Source organism: Rhinolophus sinicus, chromosome 17 (genome assembly GCF_057876585.1).
Source record: "Rhinolophus sinicus isolate RSI-liver-muscle chromosome 17, RSI-T2T, whole genome shotgun sequence".
NCBI lineage: Eukaryota > Metazoa > Chordata > Mammalia > Chiroptera > Rhinolophidae > Rhinolophus > Rhinolophus sinicus.
In genome coordinates, this window is record NC_142517.1 from 158,048,048 (window position 1) to 158,063,134 (window position 15,087).

Genomic DNA, 15,087 nt, shown 5'->3' on the forward strand with positions numbered 1-15,087 from the left:
GGAATGTTTTATTACTTTAATAAAAATCTGTAATAAATATGGCAAAACGATAAGAATTGTTAGACTGGTTGGTAGGTCCATGAGTTTTTATTACTTTATTATTCCTACTGCTCTGTATGATGGAAATATTTCAAGATTATAAAACACTAATACTGTGCAGGCCAAACATCTGTAGTCCCCATCAGACTAGTGGAGTACCATTTGGCAGCCTTCGCACAGCATGTTTCAAAAGATGTAGAGCCTGTGCTCGGGTTAGACCAGAGAGAACACCAGTCATGCCCAGAGTAAAGCCCAGATGATCCAGGTGTTTTCAGCCTGGTGGAGCATCAGAATCACCTGTGCAGCTTGTTAAAACTCCTCATGCCTAAGTGTCACCTATCTTCTACGAAACCATAGACTACATATAGATATTGGGCATCTAGATTATTCTGATGTGCAGCCAGGGTCAAAAATAACTGTGATAGCCCTGAGAATATCACTGTGACACAGAAAAGCCACCACTAGAAAAGCACTCGAGTCAGGGGGCTCCTAGCAAGGCAACAACCTTAAAAGGCTTAATGGTCACTGGTGGCTTTCCTGAATTAGTCATCACAAATTATAGTAAAAGCAAAACAACCATTAAACAAGACTCCGTCTTTTTGAAATAAGAAAGCAAGAACTACTGAAATAGTAACTGTTTTAAAAAATATTTTCATTGAAATGGTGAGTATAAAATAATATTCAGTGCATTATTTTAATGAAACAAATTGTGTACTTACTCTATGCACGCTTTCTGCACAGGACTGGAATAATGGAAAGATAAATGGGACTCATCCCTACTCTCAAAGGAGCTTAATGTCCAATAGGACAGACAGACATGTAAACAATTTGTCCCTGACAACAGGAAAATAGACTGGTCATGTGAGTAAGACTGCAGTTTTGCCTCAGACTCCCAAACTAGAACATTCATGTTATTGGGCTGTGGGGTCCTATTTTAACCATTCTTTGATGGCCTGGTCTTGGCAGAGAGACAGCTGAAGCTGGGAAAGAAGAACAGAAGGAGAGAATGGGTCTATTTAAAACAACTTAGATTTCAGACACTGTTAAGATTGAAGGGTTCAAAAATGGCAAGTCTTAAAAGTACACTCTTAGCATAAATTAATCAGGTTTACCCACAAAATTAAGCTTTTTCCCTGATATAAAGATATTTTTTTTTCTTTGATGTGAAAAAGACATCAGTGTGACTTTCTCTCAGAACACTACATGAGTGAATAAATGAAATTTGAATCCTTGTAACAAAGATAACATTGGATCATAATATATTGTTTTAGGATAATTTTCAGGAATGTCTATAATTCAAAGCATTTCCTTTTACAACAATAAATAGCGACAGGTTATGGAGACATTGTAGGAAGCATTTTAGATGCATTATTTTAATGACCTTCACCTACAACCTGATGATGCAGATCACAGTGTGTGCATTTTTGTAGATGGAGTAACTGGAGGTCACAATGGTTAAGCAACTTAACATGAAACCTTAATAGCAGTTTATCTAGAGCAGAGCCAAGATTCAATTTGCTCTGTTCAGCCCCAAAGCCTGAAACTTACACGCTGCACTATATTCCTCTGTCTCTTGACAAAGGCATGTTTCAGGTTATGACATTAAAACTTTTCAACAAAATTATACTAATTAAATTACGGTTTAATTTTAATTGACTACTGATGTGCTATGCAGTTTAAGGCAATTTTAAAACCAAAAAGTAACACTATAGACATAGCCAAGAAACAATAACCAAGGGCGGAGTTCTGCATTTCTTCTTAAATAGTTTTTGGCAACTTTGAGTTTGGATATAAATATTCCACATGTACCTCTATTCCTCCATCCAAATGTTATAAATATTAGTTTCCAAACTACCTTTTTGCACCCTCAACAAAACTCTGAACAATGACCAGTGTTAATCTGTGTTTTAAAAAATGCTGAAGTAACTGTTAGTTTGAATAATCAAAACAAATAATTTATTAAGTTGATCACCAAATCAAGTAAAAGTTATATGCCAGTATTTCATGGTTCATGATCTAAATGGAGCAGTTAATTTAGTTAAGTAGTGAATAATCTTCAAATAATTGTTCTTCAGATACAAGGATAGTGGTAGATACAAGCAATTCAAGAGACTAGAAAAGGCCAGGTAATATTTAGAAACTTTGGAACATATTTCAATAAATAATCCAATATTTTTTATTAGTTGAAATCTTTAAAAATTACACTAAAACATAAAAGAAAAAATTTTTAAAAAGAAAAAATTATGATTAGTTGGTGTTATTTTCAAGTCACTTTATGCACACATTATTTGAATATTGGGAATCATAACAGGCTTACCATGTTGTGTTCCTGTGGCTGGGCTATCAAAGCAAGTTGGTAACTGCCTTAATCAGCTGTCTACATAAAGAACAGGCATTATTTTTTCCTTTCTCATGAAAATGCATGGCCCATTTAGTATTTTCCACAGATATTGTACAGATTTAATTCAGCAAGTGAGGTACTCGCCATACTGAAAAATGATCTTATGGAGGTAATATCATGTCAAAGATTTTTTATTGGCATAAACATTTTATTGAAAGATAGTAAGAATGTTTATTATGAGGTGGAAAGCAGCAGCCCAGTAACCCAAAGGGTTCATATACCTATTGACAGAATTAGAGATTTGTTCTTTCAAGTAAGCAACAGTGTCTGATGACAAATTTAGATTACAAAAGAGCTTCATTTAAAAAAATTATTTTCCTCTTGAATACATATTACATGTACAAGTTAAAAAAATTTAAAGTTAGAAAGGGTGAGACTGAAAGCTAAATCTCTCTTCTGCCCACATGGTTCTCCTTCTGAGAAACAAGTACTATTACCTTGCTTTTACATCCTTCAAGAGATATGTATGCATTTGCAACTATAGTCACATATTATTTTCTATATTAATGGTTGTCATGCGGGGGACCCTGCTCGCTGCGCCATTTGTCATGCGGGAGACCCTGCTCGCTGCGCCATTTGTAGTGTGGGGCTGCCTGCGGGGTCTCTGCTCCCGCTCCCCATACAAGAACGCAGGATATGGTGAGGCCAAAAAGGAACACCCACGGAGCCATAGATGGGGGAGTCATACCACTATATTCTCTCTGGCGGCACTATACTCTCACTGGAGGCTGGATCCACACTGTCCGCAAACCGCCATCCACGCTTGCCAGCCCAGCCGCCATCTTCTTGCTAGCCCCCATTCTTTCTCTTTTCCTTCTCTCTCTCCTAGCGTAGCCACAGCAGTTATATTAGTGGCCAATGGCTCACTGGTTACAGCTGACGGCCAACTAGCCACAGCTGATGGCCATGCAATCACAGTTGGCCATTTACTACCTGAGCCAGCACCTGTCTATGTGAGGCTGAGAGCCTGGAAACTGCTTTCTGGGGCTCTGCCCCCACAATGGTAATATACATACTGATCCATAGTCCCATTTTTCACTTAACAAATGTCTTGAAAAAGCTATCATAGAGTCCCAACTTTTTTTTTTAACCTAACTCTATGCTGTCCATGTTTCTTATTTTACTGCGGTATAATTTTCATTCACTAAGATGTACAGATTTAATTTGATACATTTTGAGAATTGAACACATGATATAACCACCTCCCAAGGTAAGATATAAAATATTGATAAATTATTCTTCTTAAGAGCTGATTAATATTCCATCGCATGGATGTGTGATGAGTGATTTAACCAGACCTCTATTGATGGACTATTTTGTTGCTATAAACATGATTGCAATGAATAATATGTACATATATGATATTGTATGTGTCCAAATATACCTATGGGAAAATTCCTAGAGGTAGGTTTGCTGGATCAGGGGGTATGTACATTTTTAATTTAGAAGCATATTGCCAAATTACTTTTCAGAGGGGTTGTACCCATTTATACTCCTGTTAACAATTTATGGAAGCTCCTTTTGCAATATAGGTTATTAAACTTTATCTTTGCCCATCAGGTAGGTGAAAAAAGTATGGTTGTAGCTTTAAATTTATTTTTCTCATTTGGAGGGATGCTGAGCATCTTTCCCTGTGTTTAAGAGCTATGAAACAACTTCATTCGAAAAGAAAATTTGAGCAAAAGCAAAGGTGCTATGAAGAATGTACCATGCATTTGGAGTAATGAATAGAAACACAGAAGACTTGACATTTATTCTGACCTTTCCAGAGAAGCTGGACAAAGTAATGTGCTTTGGGGACAATAGAAACTTGAAGAAACTTGATATCTCCAGTATGACCTGAAAAGAAGATGCCAAAATCTTGAATGGAAAACTCCAAGAAACCAAAGATCTAAGAAAGTACGCCTGCCCAAATCACAGATGAAGACAATGTTAATTTGTTTCTTCGACACCAATGGTGTTGTCCATGCTGAATTAATCTACAAGGTCAAACAGTCAGGCAGGCTTATTATGCAGAAATTCTAAGACATTTGTGGGATTGTGTGCTGCACAAATCACTGCTTGATAATTCATTTTCTTCACTGTGTTTTGCTCTGAACAACTTTTGGCTGGTCTTTAAAATCAGAGCCACTGTAAAAGGGAAAAAAATCAACCCAAAAGGAAAAGAAAATCTACCATTGAAGATATTGAAAAGAGTGTGACTCCAGTTCCAATGGCAATTCCAACAGAAAAGATTCAAAGTACTTGGGGCAATATTTGAAATTACTACATAGCTCCCAATGTGACTTATTTGAAAGGAACAATACTCCCTTATATTTAGTTCTTATTTTAAAGTAATTTAATTGCTCGATAATTACATCATTTATGCCATGTGAATCTTTCAATCAGAGATACTTAAAATCCTTCAACTACCCTCACCCCATTCAATAAAGTACTTCATGGAACAATAGAGCAATAGAAAGAACATTATTGTTTAATTTATTAGACTCTCACTTAGTAGCTGCAAAATATTGTTAAAGTGACTTCTGTTTTCTGGGCCTCAGTTTTCTGTTAAATTCAGATCATAAATGGTACCGCTGAATTAAACAATCAAGTCTCTGGCATACAGTAGTCTCTCAGTAAATGCTGGTTCTGTCCCCCCAGTCTGTATCTAATTAGGACTTTATTGATAGACCCAGAAGAAGAAATTAACAATGAAACTCTTGAGATTTCAAAAGTACTAGTTATGAAAGATTTAGGCATCAAATTAGGAAGCATTTTCTTTTACCAACACCTATGATAAAAAGAAAAACCTTATGTTAAACACTTAAGAAAAAATATATAAAGACATATTTATACTCCTATTAGCTGCTGTTATATAATAATAATATATTATATAAGACCCGGTCTTATAGTAAAATAAGTACTGGTCTTACATTAATTTTTGCTCCAAAAAACACATTAGAGCTGATTGTCTGGCTAGGTCTTATTTTCCGGGAAACATGGTAGTGCTGTGTTAGGGCCGCCCTATCAAACTGATGCAGACACAAGGGAGCTGCTGAAGCTTCCACAATCAGGAATCCTTCAGTTCCAGAAGGATCCATATTTCCACCTCCTTAGTGAATAAGACTTCAGGATCAGGAAAGGACTACAATTAGGAAACCAACAGGAAGGGGGAAACTGCCACAATCAGGAAGTGCTATTACTGCTTCTGGCTCCAGAATTGTGCCACACATGATACAAACAGTCCACACCTGGTCTTAAGACAGCAAGGAGTGGTCTTTGAACAGTTCTTAGCTAATACTCCCAAAGAGAACGCAAATGCCTCTATCATGGTTTTTTTCCATCAATGGAGGGAAAATATGCAGCAGAAGCATAGCCTAGACTTCTTCACAGTGGCAAGAGCATCTGATTGGTTGATCCTAAATCACATCCAGAACATTAGCTGCAAAGGAGTCTGGGAAGTACAGTTATTATTTTTGTTTTCCAGCCTCCACAGTATAGGAAGATGGGACAGATGTTAGGTATCAATCAACCACACCTACCACAGAAGTTTGTGAAATTATTCTTTGAATTCAGAAATTACCAGTATTAGATTTATTAAATTACTTAATTTCCTGGACCTAGTTATCTCATCTGTAGAAAACTGGAGGTGACCTCCAAGGTATGCTCATATTTTAAAATTCTGAATATTTTAACCATGCAAAAATCTGAACATACAAACATGTATACATATATATATATATAGTTTTCTAGACTTTCTTAAAAAGATACTGGATAGAAATTCCATAGTACTTCTCTGCTAACACTATGTAAACTTTCTATTGGCTGGAGTTCAAAGAGGTGCACATAGCAGATTTACTTTTTGGAGGGGGAGAAATTATATAGAGTTGTGTGTGTGTGTGTGTGTGTGTGTGTGTGTGTGTGTGTGTGTGTTTGGGGGGGTGTATGTGTGTGAATTCATTGTGCATGTAAACTCAAGTCAACTAAATTTTCTCATGAATAAAATTTCTCATGACTAGGTAAAATTAAACTGGCAGAAATTCAATACAAAATGTAAAGATTGACATTGAAATGGACTCTGCTTAATGTTTTGGTCTGGTTTGGAATTCTTATATTTTCTTCCCACATTTCGTTTTTCCTAAAATGAATCAGGCTCATTAAACTAAATGAGCCTGACTAAAGTTTTCCAAATCTAAACGAAAATAGCAAGTTGTGAATGTGCTTACAATGCTGAATAAGTATTATAAAAGTCAATTTTTATTAACTTTATAATTAATTACATACAAATAGGTTGATTACTTATAATTTTATCACTAAAGATATTTATATATGTTTCATATCTTTAACATTCAGTATTTTTATCTGTTTATAAAATAAGGATTAGTGTTCAGTATAATAGTATTAATGTCATAATAGTAAAAATGGCCACAAATTACTCCCCGCCCTGTTTCCAAACCCTTTCCTGATGTGACTTATCAGGTCCTTCCATTAACAGGTGGAGTCTCTTTTTCTACCTCTGGAATCTGGGCTGGTCTTATGACTTGCTTTGGCCAATGGGATGCTATAGGAGCAATGTGTGCCAGTTTCACCAGGACCTGAAAAGTCCTTGCACACTTCCACTAGCTCTGTTGGAAACTTGCTAAGTGATTGTGTGAACAAGCCTAGGCTAGCCTGCTAGAGGATGAGAAACAACAAAAAGAGATCAAGACACTGCAGCCAACAACCAGCCACCCCCAGTCAATCTGGCAGCTATACACAGTCATATGAGTTAGCCCACACTGCTGACCCTAAGAATCGTGAATTAAATAAATGGTCATTGTTAAAGACTAAGTTTTGGGGTGGTTTGTTATGCAGCAAAATTAACTCCTATTCTCAGTTAACCTTGTTTCAATTTCCTGACTGCCTCAAATATTTGGATTACTTCCTTCCAAGAATAGCACTTATTCCTTTTTTCTATTCAAAATTAATATATTAACTGTAGAAAACTTGAAAAATACTGAAATGTAAGAAAATGAATAAAATAGTATATAATCTACTGTAAGATAATGCTTGATAAAATTTTAGTGTATATCTTTCCAGTCAACTTTCTAAATATTGACACAAAATTTTATATAATTTGTTATTCTCTTCTTAAATACAATTTTAATTTTTAAGCATTTTATGATAATGTATCTTTGCAATTGATAGTTTAAAACTTTTTAGAATTGTAGTTTGTTTAGTAGTCCATCTTATATACATATAATACTTACCTTTAAAATATTGTAAATTTAACAAATCAATTCCAATTAATTAGATTTATGAATAATAACATAAACATTTACACATTAATATTCCCATCAATCATGTATAACAGTGCCCATTTCACTGAAATAGCAGTACTGTATATTTCCTTTGAAAACACACACAAACTTTGCTTCTTAAGAGGTGAAGATATATTTAGTATTTATTATATTTAATACATTTACTATGTATTAACTATGCATGTATATCATTAACTAGAGTTCAATATTTGTTTAAGATTATTTTTTAAAGTAAAAGGTATATACAGTGAAATACCCAAATCTATAAGGTTTGACCTGTGAAACTCAAACCCCTTTTAAGATACAGAACATTACCATCAACCCTAGAAAGTTTCTTCATTTTCTTATAAGTCAATACTCACCCTTACCATTCAGAGGCAACCACTGTCCTAATTTTTTCCACCATAGTTTAGTTTTGCCTGTTCTAGAACTTTATATATGTGGAATTCCATATGTAGTGTTGTGTTTAAAATTTGTTTCAATCAGCAAAATGTCTTTTAAATGTATCCATACTGGTCGATCTCAGAGTAGTGTCTTGGTCTGTTTGGGCTGCTATAACAAAAATACCATAAATTGGGTGGCTTATAAACAACAGAAGTTTGGGGTGGTCGGTTAGCTCAGTTGGTTAGAGCATGGTGCTAATGGCACCAAGGTTGCCGGTTTGATCTGCATGGGCCACTGTGAGTTGTGTTCTCCTTAAAAACAAACAAACAAACAAACACAAATTTTAAAAAATAAAATAAATAAAAAATGAACAACAGAAGTTTATGTGTCATTCTTCTGGTACCTAGGCAGTCCAAGATCAAGGTACTAGCAGATTTGGTGCCTGATTTGGTGCCTGGTGAAAGGCGTGCTTCCTGGTTCATAAATGTCTGTCTTCCTGCTGTGTCTTTACATAATGGAAGGGACAAGGGAGCTCTCTGAGGTCTTTTTTTACAAGGGCACTAATTATATTCAGAAGAAATCTACCTTCATGACCTAATCACATCCCAAAAGCCCCACCTCCAAATACCATCATCACGTGGGGGGTTAGATTTCAACATATGAATTTGGGGAGGCACACTCAGTCTGTAAGCAAGTAGTTCCTTCCATTATCTTACTGAGTAGTATTCCATTGTATGAACATACCGTGGTAAGTTTAACCATTTTTTTTGTTGAGGAACATCTGGGCTGTTTCCAGTTTTTGGTTATCGAGAATAAAAGGTGTTATGAACATTCTTGTACAATTGTCTTTTTTTGTTGACCTGTGTGTTTATTTCTCTTAGTTAAACACCTAGGAGTGAAATTATTAGACTATTGGATAAATAGATGTTTAATTAAATAAAAAACCACCAAAACTTTTTGCAAAGTGGTTTAGTTACCATTTTACAGTCCCAACAGCAGTGTCTGAGAATTATGGCCATTCCACATCCTGGCCCGCATTTGGTGCTGTCAGTCTTCTTAATTTTAGCCATTCTGAGGATGAATAACCAGCTTGCTTTTTAACTATTTAATTTGGGGAATAAAGAACAGTCATCTAGTTCAAAATTCCAAGGGTGATAAATGTAAAAAAAAGGTAAGTGTCTATCCTAGTCTTTACTCTATTATGCAATTTCTTGTATATTCTTCCAGAGATTGTCTACAGTGCAATAAGCATGAATTATTTTTAAAGATATTTTCACACAAAATTGCATCTTGTTTTCTTAACCTAACTATATATCAGCTATTTCATCTCAGTATATATAATATATAATCAGGCCTCTCTTTCTGCACATTTAGGTAGTTCCTAGTCTTTTCGTTATTATAAAAAAATGCTGCAATGCTTTTCCATATACACGTGTATTTATGTAAAATCTCACATGTATAAATATATCTTTAGAGTAAACACTTAGGAGTGAGTTTGGCGACTATGATGGTTCATATCAACTAGCGAGGCAGAGGACCCGAGTATTTGATCAAGCACTAATGTGTCGCTGTGAAGGTATATTACCAATGTGGTTAACATCTACAATCAGTTGACTTTCAGTAAATATTGTCTTCAATAATATGGATGGGCCTCATCCAATCAGAGAAAAAAAACAGGTTTTCCAAAAAAGGAGGAATTCTGCCTCACTACTGAGCTTCCAGCCTGCTGGCCTGCCCTACATATTTGGACTTGCCAGCCCCTGCAAACCTGTGTACCAATTCCTTAAACTATTAGGTTGGTGAAAAACTTATTGCAGTTTAAAAGGTTAAAAATAATTGCAAAAACCACAATTACTTTTGCACCAACCTAAGATATATCCTATTGGTTCTGTTTCTCTGGAGAACCCTAAATGATAAAGTGAGTCAGAGAGGATGAGTATTTTTAATTGTCATGGTTATTGCCAAATAGTCCTCTAAGGGGCTATGCCAATTTATATATTCACAAGCAACATTTAAGATGCCTCTTTCGTCTGCACCTTCACCAGCATAGTGTGATTTCAAACTTTCTACCTGCTAAGTTTAAGAAAGTATCACATTTTCATTTTCATTTCCATTTCCATCTCTTAAACATTTCAATCTTTCTAGAATATACTGTTTTGTTTGATAGGAGTTAGGAAAATATTTTAATTTTCCCATATAATTAATTATCCCAGTGCCATGAATTCAGTAAACTATATCTTTTCTCACTATAAATTGCCACCATTGTCATGTACTAAAAACGTATATGTAAATATTTGGAATACCCATTCATACACATATCTATCTCTGCGTAAGGACATATAAATAGTTCCAAGGTATGAACCTCATTTATGAACTAGGCACCACCTTCCCCACTAGCCTGAAATGCTCCTTATCATATACTAAGTTATTTCATATCTATATGTCTGATTCCATATTTTTCATTTTGTTCTGTTGTTTTGTCCTATTCTGGTGTGACTATTAATGTTTTCATTTCTTTCTCTTCTTTGTGCACAACTATATGGTAAAACAAGATCTCAATTTTTTTATCAGAATTTTCATAGCTATTTTTGCTCATAGTTGAATATTAAGATAATTTTGTTTTATTTTTTTCTAAGAATTTCTTTGAGGTTTTAGTTTAATATCATTAACTAGATTAGGCTATGGAAAACTGGCATATTTATGTGCTAGGTTTTCACACAACAATAAGAAATTTATTTCTCTGAAAAGACAATCATATCTATAATGATAAATGTATACTGTCCTTTCCAGGATTTATCATATTTATTTTGATTTGGGGATTAGTTGCATTGGTTATCTCTGAAAAGACGATATTAAATTATAGTAACAATTGATTGCATTGACTGTGTCTAATTTTTCCACATCAATCATAGTATCAGTTAATAGTTATATATATATACATATTCATATGTATATATATTCATATTTATAAATAAAAAATTCTACTATACATTCTATTATATATGGGAGTGTGGGGAGGATTTATTCTTTTCATAAATATATAAACATTCCTTTTTTATTTTACTAATGTTGACACCTGTGTCCAGTTCCATTTAATATTTTCTTTTATACAAGGACAGTGATAGCACGAGGGAAGGAAGTGGATTAAAAAACAATTGGTGTAGTTAACGCTGTTCAAGCTCATCTACTAATACAATGCTTCCTTTGGCATTTAAAAATCACGTGGAGTGCTTATTCAAACACAGATATTCCTGTGCCCACCCCAAGTCCCCAGTGCCCTCCACAAATCCTGCTTTATTAGATCTGGGGTGGGGCCCAAGATTTGCCTTCTGACAAACTTTCCGGTGCTGCTGCTGCTGTTGGTCTATAAACAGCACTTCAAATAGCACTAATAGTCAGGTAACTTGCCCAGGATGCTCTTCCAAAAGCTGACCCAGGATGTCCCTATTACTGGACATCTAGCCTTCCCCATCTCATCTCACCTGTTCCCACATTTCGCCAAAATCCTCTGTCCCAGTGGATCTCGACACATCACATATTGCTCTGCCATTAATGAGCACTTATATGATTCATACATGCCTTTTTCATTTTAATAGGAAATGTGGGGAAAAGCCAGTTAATCAACTATAGTAGAATCTTCTCCGTATTTCCAAGGGCAGTATTTGTCAGTACCCCAGGTATCCTTTAGTATGCTTTCTCTCCTTCCCCCAAAATAAAATATTTGGCTGAGTCCGTGGCAGTCAGGAACAAATAGAACATTTCTGAGCTTCTCGTTCTGCTAAATTTAGTCACGTATTCAATGGGATTTAGGAGGAAATATAGTATGGCACCTTCCAGAAACCTCCCTTAAGAGACAGCTCCTAAACACTCTTTGTCTCCCTTTTCTCCTTTGGTGGCTTGGAGCGAGTTACCACCACCTGCGACCATAAAATTAAGGCAACACACAGAGAAGTAAGTAGAAGGAGCCCAGTCACAAAAATGCCTTGTCCTGGACCATTTGTCCAGAGCTCCACAAGAAAGGAGTACTCATTTCTACCTTGCTTAAGTGACTGTTAGTTTGGGTTTTCAGTTGAACCTAATCTTTAACTAAATCATCGGGGTAATTAGAAATGGTGTCTAAATAGTTAAGTCTTAGCTGTGGGCTTTGTTCCAAATTGATGAACTGCAACTGTGTCTCATTTTTGTGGTTTCAGGATTATAAACAAGTGGTTTCCTCCTTTTTATCCTGCCGGTGTCATCATACATCAAATTGACTAAGACATGTTCTCATAAATCCACTAATTTAGAACATTCTGTTTCTATTGCCACATAATACATAATATGCCCAAATATACATAATTATTTAATTATATGCTTATAAACCGTCTCAGCAAAAACACTTATGTACTTATCATTAACCTAAGATATTTTTCTTCTGATCAGTATTACCCATCATTTTCCCATCTGTTACATGAGTCTAAATGTCTTCTTTTTCCATTACAGTAGTCTGCCTCTGTCCCTCTCCTATCCCCCAGATCAATACTACCCCACCTCGAAACTAATAAGCAATAGTTTATACATTTATATGTATGTCTCTCTGTATTTTAAGTTTAATCTCATCATGTCCTTTTTACATTTCTCACCATTTGTGGTTGTTAGATTGCATATTGACCAACAATTAATATTCAAAGGGAATACATGCTCGGTAGGATGTAAATCTTTGCGTGTGTGTGTGTGTAAATACAAAATGACAGACTTTAGGTTACAATTTTATCTGATGAGAAGCTTTGAAAAGAGAATAATCTGCAGATGTAAGTACTCATTCACATGCTAGGTTGAAATTATTCTTTTTGCATTTATTATATTCTGGTGGCCACAAAGATGCAATAAACAAAGAACATCATTGGAGATTAGCCAGGGGGAGCAGTGAGTTTAAATCTACATATGCTCTGTTTCTCGTTAGCATTATTATCAGTTCCTGTTTTTATGTTTGATGATAGGGGCAAGTGGATTTCTGTGATACTTTACTGTTTACCCATAACGTTTTAGTTATGTCTCCCAGAAATGCAGTTTATCATGAGGCTTGAATGACCAAGAAGCTTGTTAAAGTTGTTTATTAAAGAAAATGTGCTTGTTATCTAAGTCACTAAATGCATCCTTCATATGTTAGAGCCAATTGGAACTGACTTGTGAGAGCCAATTGGGTATATGTCTTCCTAACTCTGCCTTCAGTGACTTCATATTATTAGCTTAAAATCAGCTAATGTTGGAAGTATGTACTTCACAGAAATGAGCAAATACTACAGATCAGAGCCCTTTTCTCCCCCTGGAGAGCTGGTTGTAAAATATTTACCAGCATACCACTGAAGATATTTGTTGTGGGAAATTGAATGTGCTCATTTAAGCTGTAAAGCTATAAATGAACTCATCAGACTTGTGTTAATTAATCCATCATTTTATCTGCTGTTTTCTTATCAGACATAAAGCATTTTGATTCACTCTCTCTTACAAATGTAGAAAAAACTGAAGTGATCTCTGGCAGAGCTGATTCAAAAATTTTTCCACATATCTTTGTAATTATACTTGCTTTTCCCATTTATCCATTTCTTGATTAATTTTTTTTCTAATTGCTCTATAAAAACAGATGGAAGTATGTTAAATATTCTCACTAGTGGTTTCACTTTGTATCTGTCAATCATTTATATATTTTAAAAGTATGTCATTTGGCACATAGATGTTACTACATATTATATTTTTTGGATTTTACCTTTAATCAATGTAAAATGATTCTTTGCTTCATTTAATGTTTTTTGTCTTGACTGCTACTTTGATATAATTAATTCCACTTTTTCTTTGTCTGTTTTATCTTTTGTCCATAACTTTAACGTCTTCATATTATTTTGTTTAATTGGGCCTTTAACTAATAGCTTATACTTGGAAGTGGGTTTTTGATCCAATCTGAGGATCTTTTTCACTTTATAGTAGAATTTAAGCTATTTACAGTTATTGTGAAAATGGATATATTTAATTTTCCTTAGCTTTTTACTTATTTTATGGTTTCTTGTTATTTAAAAAAAAAATCATTTACTATGTTGACTTAGTATCCTTGCTTATTTTTTCTCCCTTCGGTGATTTGGAATTTTTGTTTTGTTAATGGTTATGGTGATTGGCAAAATATTCCCCACTCAAAAACTTTCAGGCCCTAATGCCTGTAAGCTATAAATGTTACTCTAACAGGAAAAAGGGTCTTTGCAGATTTACAAGTAATTAAGTTAAGGATCCTGAGATGAAGAAATTATCCTGTATGATCTGAGTGAGCCATAAGTACACAAGAGTCCTACAAGAGAAAGACAGAGAAAGATTTCAGAGACAGAGAAAAAGAGAGAGAAGGGAAAATAATCATTGAGGCAGAAATTGGGATGATGTGGCCACAACTCAAGGAATGCTGGCAGCCACCAGAAGCTGGAAGAAGCAAGAAACAGATTCTCCCCTGTGCCTATAGAGAGTGCACAATCCAGCCAATGCCTTCATTTCAGCCCAGTGATACTGGCCTCCAGAACTGTGGGAGACTAAATTCACAGTTGTTTTAAGCCATCAACTTTGTGGTAATTTGTTACAACAGTTATGGGAAACTAGTTCAGGTATCTGTAAATTTTTGGAAAACAAATTTGAACATATATTTTCTATGAATGTGAACATACATACATATAAGTTTGGCATATATTTTATTTATCTATCTATCTGTCTGTCTATCTATTTATTTATTTATTTATTTATTTATTTATTTATTTATTTCTGGAATTCCCTGTTAAACAGATATTGATTTATTTTTGATTTAGCATATATTTTATTGTTCCATTTCATCTCCATTGCTTCCCCCCCCCCACCTAATAGGATTATTCAGGACTTTAAGTTCCAAGTGTTAATATTATATTCTTTTTTTATATTTGTATTCTTATTAAATAATTATTTTCAAAACATATATTAATTTTTATAACCATA